Source organism: Manis javanica, chromosome 5 (genome assembly GCF_040802235.1).
Source record: "Manis javanica isolate MJ-LG chromosome 5, MJ_LKY, whole genome shotgun sequence".
Lineage (NCBI taxonomy): Eukaryota > Metazoa > Chordata > Mammalia > Pholidota > Manidae > Manis > Manis javanica.
In genome coordinates this window covers 97,240,225-97,253,252 of record NC_133160.1, presented here as the reverse complement: position 1 = coordinate 97,253,252, position 13,028 = coordinate 97,240,225, and the positions used below count along the sequence as shown (strand labels likewise).

Genomic DNA, 13,028 nt, shown 5'->3' with positions numbered 1-13,028 from the left:
TCTTTGTTTATAGTTATTGAAAACAACCAACACCACTAGTTTACTTTTCTTTCAAATAAAATGACAAATTCAGGGAATTGGCTCAGTGTTAATATCCCATTTCTTATACAAAAAACAGATGTCTTCTAGTAATGCAGAATAATGAAATATTCATCCTTTTTCTAAAATACACTTGACATGTTGACATTATATGTAAAAGTGAGCAAATTTTCCTTCATATAAGCTAAACAAAATCTACTTTTCAATTATTTTACATTTTAAAATTAATACATTGAATAAAAAATGAATATTACTCAAACAACATGAAATCATACTGTTGTAAGGTCTGATGGGCCTAGCTTTTCAAATGGTTTAGTATTTGTTGTATTTTACTTATCACTTGATCATTTAAAATATGGCATCTTTTTCTGTCATAGATGAAAACTCAGACATGGTGTGCCAGGTTCCTAGCCTAAGTCAAATAACCATTTCAGTCAATAATACTATTGATGAATATTACTTTTAACACTTGCTATTTAACTCGTTATTCAGGGTTTCAGAAAAACAGAACCATTGGAAATAGATGATGATAGATAGATTAGATAGATAGATAGATAGATAGATAGATAGATAGATAGATAGATAGATAGTAGAAATTTATTATGGGGTATTGGTCCATTCAGTTATGGAGATCAAGAATTCCCAGTATTTGCTGTCTGCAAGCTGGAGAACCAAGAAAGCGTGGTGGTATAGTTTGAAGGCCTGGGACGTGGAGGGTTTATGGTATAGATCCCAGTCTGAGTTTGAAGGCTTGCAAGCTAAGAGTACCCAGGGCAGGAAAATGTAAATGTCCCAGTTTAGTCAGTCAGGCAGAGAGAGCAAATCTTCACTTTCTCCAACTTTTTGTTCTATTCGCGCCTTCAACAAATTGGATGATGCCCACCTATAATGGGATACCAAGCTGCTATAACTCAGAGTATATAGATTCAAATGCTAGTCTCTTCCATAAACACTCCCACAGACACATCCAGAAATAATGTCTAACTAGTTATCTGGGCACCCTGGGATCTAGTCAGGTTGACACATAAAATTGTAGTAGACAATTGAAAAAATCTCAATCAAGCATAGTTTTAAAAGTGAATTTCTTCCCCTCTTTAAAAAAAAAAAAGAATTCTACTTATCTTCTTTTCTGCTCATATACACTCCACTCAACCCAAGATAGGGAACCTGCTGCCACCCCAGCTTGTAATTACATCAGTGCCCTGGAGCACAATATGGGGAATGATAGGACTCAGAGCCTTATTTGCACTTTTCAACCAGTGCAAATTATTTAAGAAAGCATGAATCTGGTATTCACATTTTAGTTTATTGAAGAGAAAGGATGAAAATATATACTGTTGCTTAAGTAGGCTTAATTTTGTTTACAGAAAATGTCACCAAAAAATCTTGCTTCAAGATATTTTTAATTTTAACAGATAAGTTTTTCTTTTAGTTATTAACTTCATGTTCATATAAAAATGTGCATTAATTGTTTGTAATTGGCTTAGTAAATATATAGTTGCCTGACTTTTGGAAGACAGATTTATCCTTTATCTTAAACAAGCTGTTGTTCATGCTAACTTCACCCAGTTTTGATACAGAAGCACATGTCCACATTGCTATAACAGCACCTGGGGAACACTCACTAAAATAAACCAGACCTGTTCATTAGCAATAATACATCAACAGACTAGAAAAGCAGTATAGAGGAGTATGATTCAACAACCAAAAAATGTTGCTAAAATTAAGTAACATTTTAAATCTGTAATTGAAAGGACCATAAAAGAATGGTTCTTCTCCATAGATGACAGGATATTTTACCACATGAAGCTGAACCTTTAGCTGTCTTACAGCAGGTTGCAATAGTAAGAATATTACCTCTAGGCTTGACTTGGTGCTATTGTAGCAAGACTTCACACTCATGAATATGAGAAGGGAGTTTAATATTGCTTAACAGCATTTGGAATGTTACTTTTCTCTAATGTCTTGTACCTTTTGCTCACAACTGTTGTGGAATGAAGTTCAGTGTTGATGTGCATCTCCTATATTTGAATACTTGCAGTGGCATGAACCTTAAATAAGTTTTTAAATATTTTTCAAATATTTAAAACTATTGCTAGTTTGTTTTTAACTCATTTGCTAGTTTGCTTTTAGAGTTCCATTGCTAGTTTCTTTTTAGTATGTCTTCCATTGAACTTTACCTGTGTTTCTAATCTTGGCTAAGAATGAAGACTTTCTTGTCCTTTTTTTTTGTAATTTTTCCTTCTCCTAGTCTCTCAAACAACTTTCAGTGAACAAAAAGTTGTTTTCAAAGTCACCAGTGATCTCCATGTAACCAAAATCAGTACTCAATTTTACAACATTAGCCCTTATTGGTTGCATCATATACTATAATAAATATAATATAAATAATATAATGTAATATGAATTTTCTTGCTTATCTGTTTATTATCTGCCCCTCAATAAAAACCTGTAATGTAAGCAATCCTCATGGGAAAAAACAACTTGGCTGTGTTTACCAGGTATTCCCAGCTCCTAGAACACAGTGCCTGGTACATGTTAGGTCCTCCGTAAAATCTTGTTGAATGAATCAATGAATCAAGTCATCATTAGGGATTATAACAAGAAGTGTGGCTCTTCTGGTACCTATGTACTAGTTAAGTATAAGAATCAAAATTTCTTTGGAACATAATCTGTGTTTTCTCTTTAGCCTAGTATTTTGCAGTGGTCTGGGAAGTGATGCTATTCATTCCCAGGAATGGAGTGGTGAGGAAGAAAATGGTTTTATTTATTGCATATGCACTACATGGCCTGAAAAATGTGATTAAATATCTTGTCCAAATTCACCCAAACAAAAGTTCAATGTGAGGAATCCATGTAGGTTTCTAGTTCCTTTGGTGCTAGATATTAAATTCTGTGAATTCACAGAAAATTAAAGAAACTGAGCTGATAAAGATAAGTCAGAGTTTCTAAAGTAAATATATATTTATTTTGGAATATTTGTGCTGTTTTTATTGTCAAAGAACATCAAAAAGTAAATAAAACAGCAGACCTGAAATTGATTCTATTGTTTCACTTTCCACCCATGCTCACAAGAGGCTTAAAAGCATTAGTCACAAGACATGTAGTTGTAGAGTAGCCATCTGGCTAGTTTGCCAGATAAAAAGGATATCCTATTAAAGTTGAATTTTAAATGAAACACAAAACATGTTTTAGCAGAAGTATGTCCCCAGTGTTGGGTTAGACATACTTATTCTTAAAAAATATTTGTGTATCTGAAATCCAAAGTTAGTTGTGCTTCTGAATTTTTATTTTCTAAATCTGGCAACCCTACACCTGGCCAAATATTCTGTTGGCTTCACCTACTTATCCTGTCATTCTGCCAGACAGGTTTTATTAAGGAGGTAAGGACAACGAAAAAGGGAGAAATGGCAACTTTGGAAAGACTTTAAAATGATAAAAGCCAAATGATTGCTCTCTTGCTTTTTATGAACTAGAATCTGGGACTGCCATGAGACACATTTCAAAGTAGGCTAAGTTTACCTATAAACCCCTTTGAGTCCCACCTTCTACTTCTAAAGTCTCTCTGCTGCTCAGAAACTGAACAGCTGTGGATAAATTCCTTACATTCTCTAACCAACATTTCCTCATCTGCAGAACACAGTATTTTTAGGTGCTGGAAAGAAAATAAAGTGGGTGATATGGTGTGACTGACTTTTGTAGATATGGTTGTTGGTCAAGTCCTCACTGAAGCTTTTTAACAGAAACCTGAGTGATTAGAAAAAGCAGCCATGTGCAGTGTGTGGTGTGTATATGTCTGTGTGTACTGTATAACTGCAGATAAGACAGGGGTGATGAGGACCATATAGGACAGTGCATTCAAAATGTTTCATAGGAACAGAGGATTCCACTCTGATCTTTATGGACTGAAATCAACATGGCTATTGTGTTTGAGGAAAAAGTTTATCAAATGTCTTACTGAGGTCCGTAGCCCAGTAGTGGCCCATCAGCATGTTCTGACAAACCTCAAAGCCCCTTTGGGAACATCTTGAATACATTTTTACAAGGGATTGTGGGGGAGAGGAGGGAGGGTGTGGGGAAGCGGTTATGTCAATCAGTACATCAGATCAGTGTCATAAAGGAATAGACAGACAACGAATATTCTGATGCCATTTATGTGTGAGAAGAAGCAACAATTAGAGTTGCTTATTATTCTCCTAAAGGTTTCTACTAGGGAACTAGAACCAGACCAGTTTGTCTTCTTCCAAGCATTCTAGGTTCGTTTTTCTCCAGCCATGAGTGAGGGGTGAGGGGTGAGGGTCAGTGAGTCTTAAAATGCAGGAAAGAGTGGATGCTGGGCTTCAATAGCACAGCCAGAGCTGACCATGCTGACTTGGGCATCTGCAGTTTGCACAGCTCTTTGCCTGTGAGACCACCTTGGGGAAGCATAAAACCTTTTTTGTTTCCTATCTGCTTTTTCTCATTTTAATTTCAGCTTTATTGAAGTATATCTGACAAAGTTGTAAGGTATTTAACATGTATATGGGTGGTGATTTTATATATATGTATGTATTTGTCAACCTTAAAAATAAAATGGCTGGTTATTTTACTAGCAAAATTAGTTTATTTGGGAATAGCTGAGGAATTGGAAGTTGGAACAAGCGAACTATTTGAAACCACAAGCAAGTCCTAAAAGATAAAAGGAAGGTCACCTTGTATTAGGTTTTAAGAGGAGATGAGGGAGAGTTGTTTTGAACAAAAGTTCATTGGAGAAGAACAAGAATTTGAGATTGTGGAAGTTTCTCATTGGCTGCAAGCAAAGGTTAGTGCATTGTTGCTGGGGCAGAGAGAGACTTTCCCTCTTTTTCTTAAAAGCAGTGGGATAAAATTCCTACATGGAAAATGTCCTCCATCATCAAGATAAGGATTATCTTCCTTCTTCCTGCTTGTTAGGTAGGCCACAAGGAGGGATGTATACATGAGAGCTCCTCCTTCAGGGTTCCCTGACTCCACTTACATGATGTTTCCTTTATTCATCTTTGCATATTGTGAAAGGATTCCCCCATCTAGTTAAGCAACACATCCTTAACCTCACATATTTATCTTTGTTTTTAATTTTTAACTTCTACTCTGTTAGCAAATTTCAGTTATACAATACTGTGTTTCTTGTCTTAATGATCAAGGAATTTTGGAGAAGGTAGAGGTTAGCAGAACCCTTACAAAATGGAGGAGCTAAAGTTGAAGGAATTCCTTGTGGTACCTAAGTATAAGCAAAAGTCCAGTATGAATATACAAGGGATTCATGCTGAAGAATTAATACTATTGATATAAATTGAGGGTTTGTATAGTATGTTGGTTAGGATTTAAATAGGAATATGCTCTTGTTTCTTACCTGTAGAAGGCCCTGGACAACAAATTAGAGTTAAAGTTTTATCCATTAAATACTGAAGAAAATTAGGAATAGGAAACTGTTATGACCAAAAGCATCAGGCCCAAATACTAGAAGGGAATTTTTTATAGTAAAAACAACCTAAATTACATATGTTGCAGTGAAAGAGAAGGGCCATATATGAGAATATTTTGACAGAAAAATCAATAGGACTATCCACAGGATATGGTAAGGCAAGAAAAAGACCCAACCATAACTTGATGAAGGTTCTGAGTCTAGGTATCTGGGAAAATAGCACGCTCATAATTGAAATAGAGAAGTTAGAAACAGGTCAGGTTGCAGGATGATGTGATTGGGTTTTACCATGTGAAATGATGTTCAGTGAGGTGTATCAACAAGAACTTAAACATATGGGTGAGAAAGCACGAAAGGTAGAGGCTGAAAATAAAAGTATGGAAAAATTAACATTGAAGTAGCTGATACTCTTTTCCTTCTATTTTAATTTGTGTTAATGAGTTGCACAACACCAATTAAATATATCAGCTCATTTTGAAAGAGCTACTATGTATAGAAAGGGACAGTAAAACAGTAGCTGCCTGAAATCTTGGTTAATGTGCATAACAGTAATGCAACTGAATTACACAATTAGTATATTGTCTGGTTGTTTTTCCATCTGGATTCTGCCCACTATACTTGGCTTGGCCTATATGACAGGCAGACTAACAAGGACCAAAATAAATAAAATTCATGGTCTAATTTCAGCAGTGATTTAGTGTCTGTTCATAAGCACATATTATTTACATTATTACAGAAGTAGCAGAGCAGTGAAGCACACTAAAGCACCTGTCTCAAATAGAAAAGGAATTTACTGTAAAAACCATTTTAACTCTTTGCTTCAATTTGCCCTCCTTAAAATGGGGATAATTATGCTAGCTGTTGTAGTCACTGAATTGCTACTATAAATAATCCACCAGATCATAATATAGTTGGAATGCGTTTTTCAATATTTAAATGACACTGACTTCATTCTATTATGTGTTCTTTCTCTATGTGCTGTTAATCTAACCTATTTTTTCATGGTTGTTAAAAAGCGGTCATCATATTTTAGTATTTCTGGTTTAAAAGCTCATCTTTCCCTCAAATAAATAAGGAAACTAGGAAAAGTAGAAATCCAAAGAAGCTTCTTTGAAAGAATCCATATATATATATTATTTTTAAAATAAGAAATTGATACAGTTAATAAAATGTCTCTGAAAAAGTAGCATTTGACAATTACTAAAATATGATAGGAAGTGTTCCTTATATTTATCATACCTCATGTGTATCTTTTAAAAAACAAAAGTGAATATGGACCCAATACAAAGTTGCATTAACAAAAAGTTTGCACAGAATATAGAAGAACTTATTTTCATAAAATTGATTATTCAGTCCTACAAGTATCTGTGGTTCATTGGGACCCTAGTATTTTTTTCTTCTCTACCAGTGGTTTTATTTTGCCTTAGTAAAATTTACTACTTTTTTTTTCTGTGATTATCTTATTACTTTATAAATAAGAAGAAAAAGTCAATAATTTCATGGTTATTAAACATTCCAAAATGTTTTATCTTAAAAATGGAGTATTCAGCTATATTAATATTGCCAAACTGTTGAAACCAATTTCTGTATATTCTTTGCTCTAAGATATTTAGCTTTCAGGATGGTTGGTTAGTGGCTGAATCTGACTGGCCAGTTGAATTCATTCTTCATTGGGAAGTGAAATTGATAATACTGTAATGACATTAATTTTAAATATCCCAATATGTGCCCCTATTGAGTATAGCAGGGCAGTTTAAAAGCTCAATTTTAGGAACAGATAGCCCTGTTAGTCTTGCATCTTCCATTTAAAAAGCTATGTGATATTTGGCATGCTACTTCTAAGCCTCAACTGTTCATAGGTCATTAAATGAGGTAAATTTGAATAATAGTTGGCACAGAGTTAGTAATCATTAAATAGAAGATATTTCTGAAAGGGAAGATTAATTGTTGGTCTCTATTTTTACTATATAGACTGATGCTTTAATTGGCTAACTTCTATTGCTTTGAAAATAATTTTTGTTGCTGTCACACACCTAGATAACACAAGCACAAAATCAGTCATAATTTTTATCACCTCTTATCTATGGATACACAGTTAGTTAAGAAGCCTCTACTCACATTAACCCGTTTGTTTAAGACAATGATGTCTCACTTCAGTTTTCTCCTTTATAAGCCCTGGAAAATCCTCACAATTGTCTTGCAATGTTACCTTTTTAGAGTTCATACAGTTTTACTGTTTTTAGATAAAGAAAGGCTTTTAGATGTGATTCATGAACACCTGTGTTATATAAAAAATATACAGGTGTATGCATCTGTTAGGTAGGTATAGTCAAGTACAAAATACACACAATCAAATATATCTATTATAAATTTCTTTAGTGTGTGCTTTAAGATAATCAAAGAAAAGAAATCTAACTTTTCAAAAGACTCTCTGTTGGTAATAAGCCAGGACCTGAGCGTTTTGTGACTATCATATCTTTCGATGTGAAAGATAATATGTGAAAAAAAACTGAAGCACCCACTAATCCTACCTGAACTACTGGAGTAAGGAGTTTGCCTCTCACAAACTAGTCTTGAGAGAATTTCTCTGTCTCAGGAAATATCTCTGGTCTCTCCTGTTCTCACTAGTATTATACCCTCTCACTGATGATAATATATGGCAATAGCCAAATGTATGCATTTATAAGTTTGTCATTGTCCTTTGATAGACCACAGGTTGAGAAACATTGCTGAGGTTTCTCATCTTTAACCATGTTGAAACTCCTAATACCAGAAATATAATTATTTCATTATATAATATAGACTAAGTATAATAATTTATATAGACTGTCTGTACTAAAGGTACAGTAGACAAAGGAAATTTATCTTTAGATCATTGCTTTAGTTGTAGGGGAAAATGCTCATAGTGAGCCTTCTGAAACCTAACTCTTTTCCCTTTTAAATCGAGTGTTTTTCAATCACTTTTTTCCACTTATTCACTTATTAATTACTTCATTAAAAAGGACTAAGCACCTACTAGGCACAAATTTTGATAAGAACAGTCCTTTCTTTTAAGGAAGCCAGAGGTTAATAATGAGAGTGCTATAGGAACATATATTTGTTACATAAAATGGCAAATGTAATACCAGAAAGGTATGCAACTATGGAATTCCTAGACCAGGGACTCTTACCCAATCCAGAAGGAATAGAGGGGTCTAAGGAATATTTTCTAGCTGTGGATTTGAAATTCATGGGATCTAGATAGTTGACAAGAGGAAAGTGCATTCCAGAAAATAATGGGGAGTTTGAACAAAATCAAAGTGCTGAGAAATCTTACTATGTGTGTAAACGCCTCTAGCATTTGGCAGATTTAACTTTGGAGAAGTTAATTAATCTCTATTGATGCAAGGTTTCTCATCTGTGAAATGAAGAGAAAAGCAGGCTTGTTTTGAAGATAAAATAACATAATTTGTGTAAATGGTTTGCTTGCTGTATAAATGGTTAATGCATAATAAAAATCTAATTGTTTTTGAACCCTTACATTGTACCTTCCACTCTAAGTGTTTTGTACAATTATCCAGCGAGTCTAACTGTATAGTCTTCAAGCTTAACTGCTATGTGAAGTTTAACTTGTATCATGTATAAGAGTGATATATTCAAGCAAAGTGGATGCTAGCCTTAATGCAAATTTTAAAGTAAGAAAAAGTACATGTAAATACCTTTACACTCCCCAGTAACTATGCTTTTATTGGATAATAATTAGAAAGAAGTGAATTACACACTGTAGACTCTGAAACTGGTAAGAGTTGGAAACTCAACAAAGTTAAATACTACAAGTATTTAGCCATGACAGTAATGTTAACTATTTATTTGTCAGGTTAAAAATGTTCTATCTATAATGTGTGATGTTAACATTTCCACTGACAAAATAAAACAAGTTTGTCAGTAGATATATTAGGAAATACCTTATTAAAAACCAAGTAAAGCAATCCAACTTAATAAAGACACCTAAAATTTTCTTGGTTCAGTTATATAACACTATCAAATAAAAAAAATTAGACTTGTATATCATTTCTGATGATGTTGTTTCTTATAACATTTCATTAATGCTATTCTACATAGGATATACTGTAAGTGAATTTTTTAAATGAATCACTGTAGGAACATCTGGTATTGTAAGTAGGTCACTAACTTAAAATTCTCAAGTAGTCTTTTATGTGCCTTTTAAAAATTGGTAAGAAGCACTCTTTTCTAGTCATCTAAAATTCAGCTCTCTCCCACAAGTACTTATCTATAAAATACTAATTGCTGTGAGAGTTCATCTTCCAGTTCTCCAGCACTCTCAGGTGGGTGGTTTTTCAAGTGACCTACATCCCTTAAGCTTGCTTAAGTAGTCCCCTACTATTTGGTCCCTGTTTTAATTGCCATTGCTATACATTCACCGGTTTAAAAGAATCCCTAAAAGTAATTAGAATGAAGTTCAGCAGGGATGACTGCCTTGAAGTGCAAGTGAGGTACAAATAACTGTTGTACATATGAAAGTTCAATAACAAGTGACACCTAGAAGAAACAAGGTCATAATTAAATACAATCTGAATATGAGAAAGATATATATTTGTTTTTTAGTTGAATGGTGCCTATGAAAATTACATGGAGAGAAAGAGATTTCCAATGTAAATGAAAGCCCCGATTTAGGATCATTATTGAGAACAAGATATTAGTGATTGGAAAGAGTTCATAGGGGCAGAACATAAAATTATCATGATTAGAAAACACTAACTTTAAAGAAGCCTAAAGGAATGTGGGCTGACAAGTTTTTAGAGGAGTTTTAGTCTATTATGAAGGAACTGCCTTTAAAGAAATCTTCTACTGTCCTTGTAGCCAAGTGAGAATGGGCTTTGGAGAGATGAACCTAGGTTAGAACACCAGCTATTCACTTAATAGCTATGCACTAAATGTGCTATCCTGTGCACATTTCTAAGACTCTCAGTCTTTTCATCTATAAAATCAGAAAAACATTATATATGTCATGAAATTCATGTAAAGATTGAATGAAACAATGTATGTTAAGTACTTTGTACAGTGTCTAGCACATGGCAAATTTTTAACTCATAGTTAATGGAATACTTAACAATAATCAGTTATGTTAAGTATCTACATTGTTCTAAATAGCTTCAAACAAATAATTCACTCATATTAGGTATCTACATATTACTTAACTTTGAACTGTTTCTCTTTTAGCAGAGAAATGGAAACAAATATAAAAACATTAGCATTGACTGTTCTCTATCATATGCCTTGAATCTGAGTGTCTGACCCTGATCAGATATCTCATAAATATTTGTGGTATTAATTTTAAAAATGATATCATTTGAATGATCTGAGACTAGATGAGTTTAGGGAAGAGATTGGTGTGGAAAGTTTGAGTATTGCTTCTTTAGATGTTGTGGATTATTTTGAATTACTCCACTGAGTTCATCATTTGTGATTTTGTTTTGGTTTGTTGAAATAATAGTAATGTTTTCTATACATTGCATGAAAGAATAGCAATGCACCATTTGGTATATTTGGAGTGTGTTCTTTATTTTACATCACAAATTAACCAAGAGAAAGGAAAGATTTCCCAGTCTTTCTCTTTGCAAATATTAATAATGAAAATGGATAATAATGGTTATATAGAAAGATGGAGACTTTTTCTTACTTTTTCTTACATGTGTTGGATTGCTTGGGCCCAGCACAATCTACATTGCAAGGTTTCTTTCATTCAGTCTCTCACTCCCCTTCTCTTGCTCTCTCTGTCACCCCCACTGCATTTTAACAGGATAGAGTAGAGATAATGAGTGGTTTTTAGCAACTGAGTACAAATTTAAGTGTCCCTTGTTTCTATATCTTAGCTATTTCTTCTGTAAAATGCCAGTAATGCCCAATGATTTGTTGTGAGCATTTTAAAATAATATGTCCAAAGGACCTTGGACATAGTGATCATTAAATATTATTTCATCTTCCTTTACTTAAAATAAATGTTGCCAAATAGTAATAAGATTATAGGCAAACAGCAAGTTCTACACAGTTATGTGACAGGTAAGATACCCTATCATAAGAGCATTTTATAATAAAATCAGCTTTTTATACTTAATTCTGAAGGTATTGTTCTAAACAAAAGAAACAAACAATTCAAGGAATCTTGAAAGGAAGTGGAATAACTAGTATAATGTATAGTATTTTCAAGAGTTACCATACTACTCAAGTTAATCATACTTGTGTATTACCAGATATAATTATAAAGGCCATTAATTCATGTTCAAAGTTATTCTTTCAAAAAAATTTTATTGAGAGCCTACTGTGTGCCAGGCATTGTTGAAAGTGGTTAAGAAATGTGAGTGAACAAGAGACCTGCACTGATGAAAGTTATATTCAACAGAACCAGAACTGCTCATACACTGGAACATATTTATTCCAGAACTGTTGTTCGTGGTCTTCACTTTTGAAGGGCGGAGTATCAGAATTTTACTCTATAAAAGTTGTAAAAGTGTTTACTCCTCTAACTCAATATATGTAGAAATTGTTATGTCTTAACATTTTCTACTAATCAAGTCCTTTTTTTTTTATTTCCTGAGATGATTTTGTGAGATGATTTTACTTCCTGTGTTTGATTTTGTAGAAAGGAGATTTTTTTCTCCTACTCTAAGAGCATGGAAGTTGGGAGACCTTATTAGCCATGCAGAGTAAGGATTTATCAACGTGAATTGTATCTTTTATTTTAGAATTTCTGGTTAGTTTTCCATCCCAGCCCCTACATCCCTATATATATCGAGTTTGTTTAATTCAACATTAAAAATAAAACGAAAGCAGAATGGACTAGGAGAGGTCAATGCCACTTTTACCGTCCTTTCCTTTCTTTTGGTTATCTAGGAGAATTTAATTTGCCTATTTTTTGAAGGTACTTTCCTACGACTGCTTTCAGCCATTACATTTTCAATGAGCTTATTTCTATCCAGAAGCATCCTGGAAGAGCTTGAGACAAAGTTGGTTTCTCTAGTATCTTTATTAGAATGTTGTCAGTAACTTATTACAGGATCTTATTGGATAGTCTTTGTCCTGCTGTATCACTCTCCCATCAGTTACAGGTAATAAAAATCCCTGTGACTAGGACCTTGGATTTGGATAGTTCAATTAGTTGTTCAGCAAGTCTATCAAAAATGTGACTCCAGGTCCCTGAACTCCAGCATTTTCATTATTAGAGTGAAATGTTAGTGACAAATGAGGTATGATAGTCTAGACACCTCATCAGCCTGCTGGCTTACTGCCTGAAATAAAGGGGCAGTTCTAAAAATGTCAAGGTTTGATAGGATTCTAAACATGGGACTCAAAACCAAAGCCCATGAAATAAGGGCAACATCATGCATTTTGGGACAATAATAAAATTTCATAGTCTTCTGAAATTCCACGGTCATAATCAAAGTTAAGTATGCATTTCAGGATGTGTTAGATGTTAAGGTTCAAGTTGAGTTTTCTTATTAGCTATGGTTGTGAATAAATACAGGGGTTATTTTAAGAAATGATTGGC

At 33.7% G+C, this 13,028-nt stretch overlaps 1 protein-coding gene across 1 annotated transcript in view; it reads left to right on the top strand.

Annotated features, from left to right (window-relative positions):
• GRID2 (glutamate ionotropic receptor delta type subunit 2) overlaps window positions 1–13,028 on the top strand; it is a 1,417,443-nt gene that overhangs the window by 393,372 nt on the left and 1,011,043 nt on the right. The window lies entirely within an intron of this gene.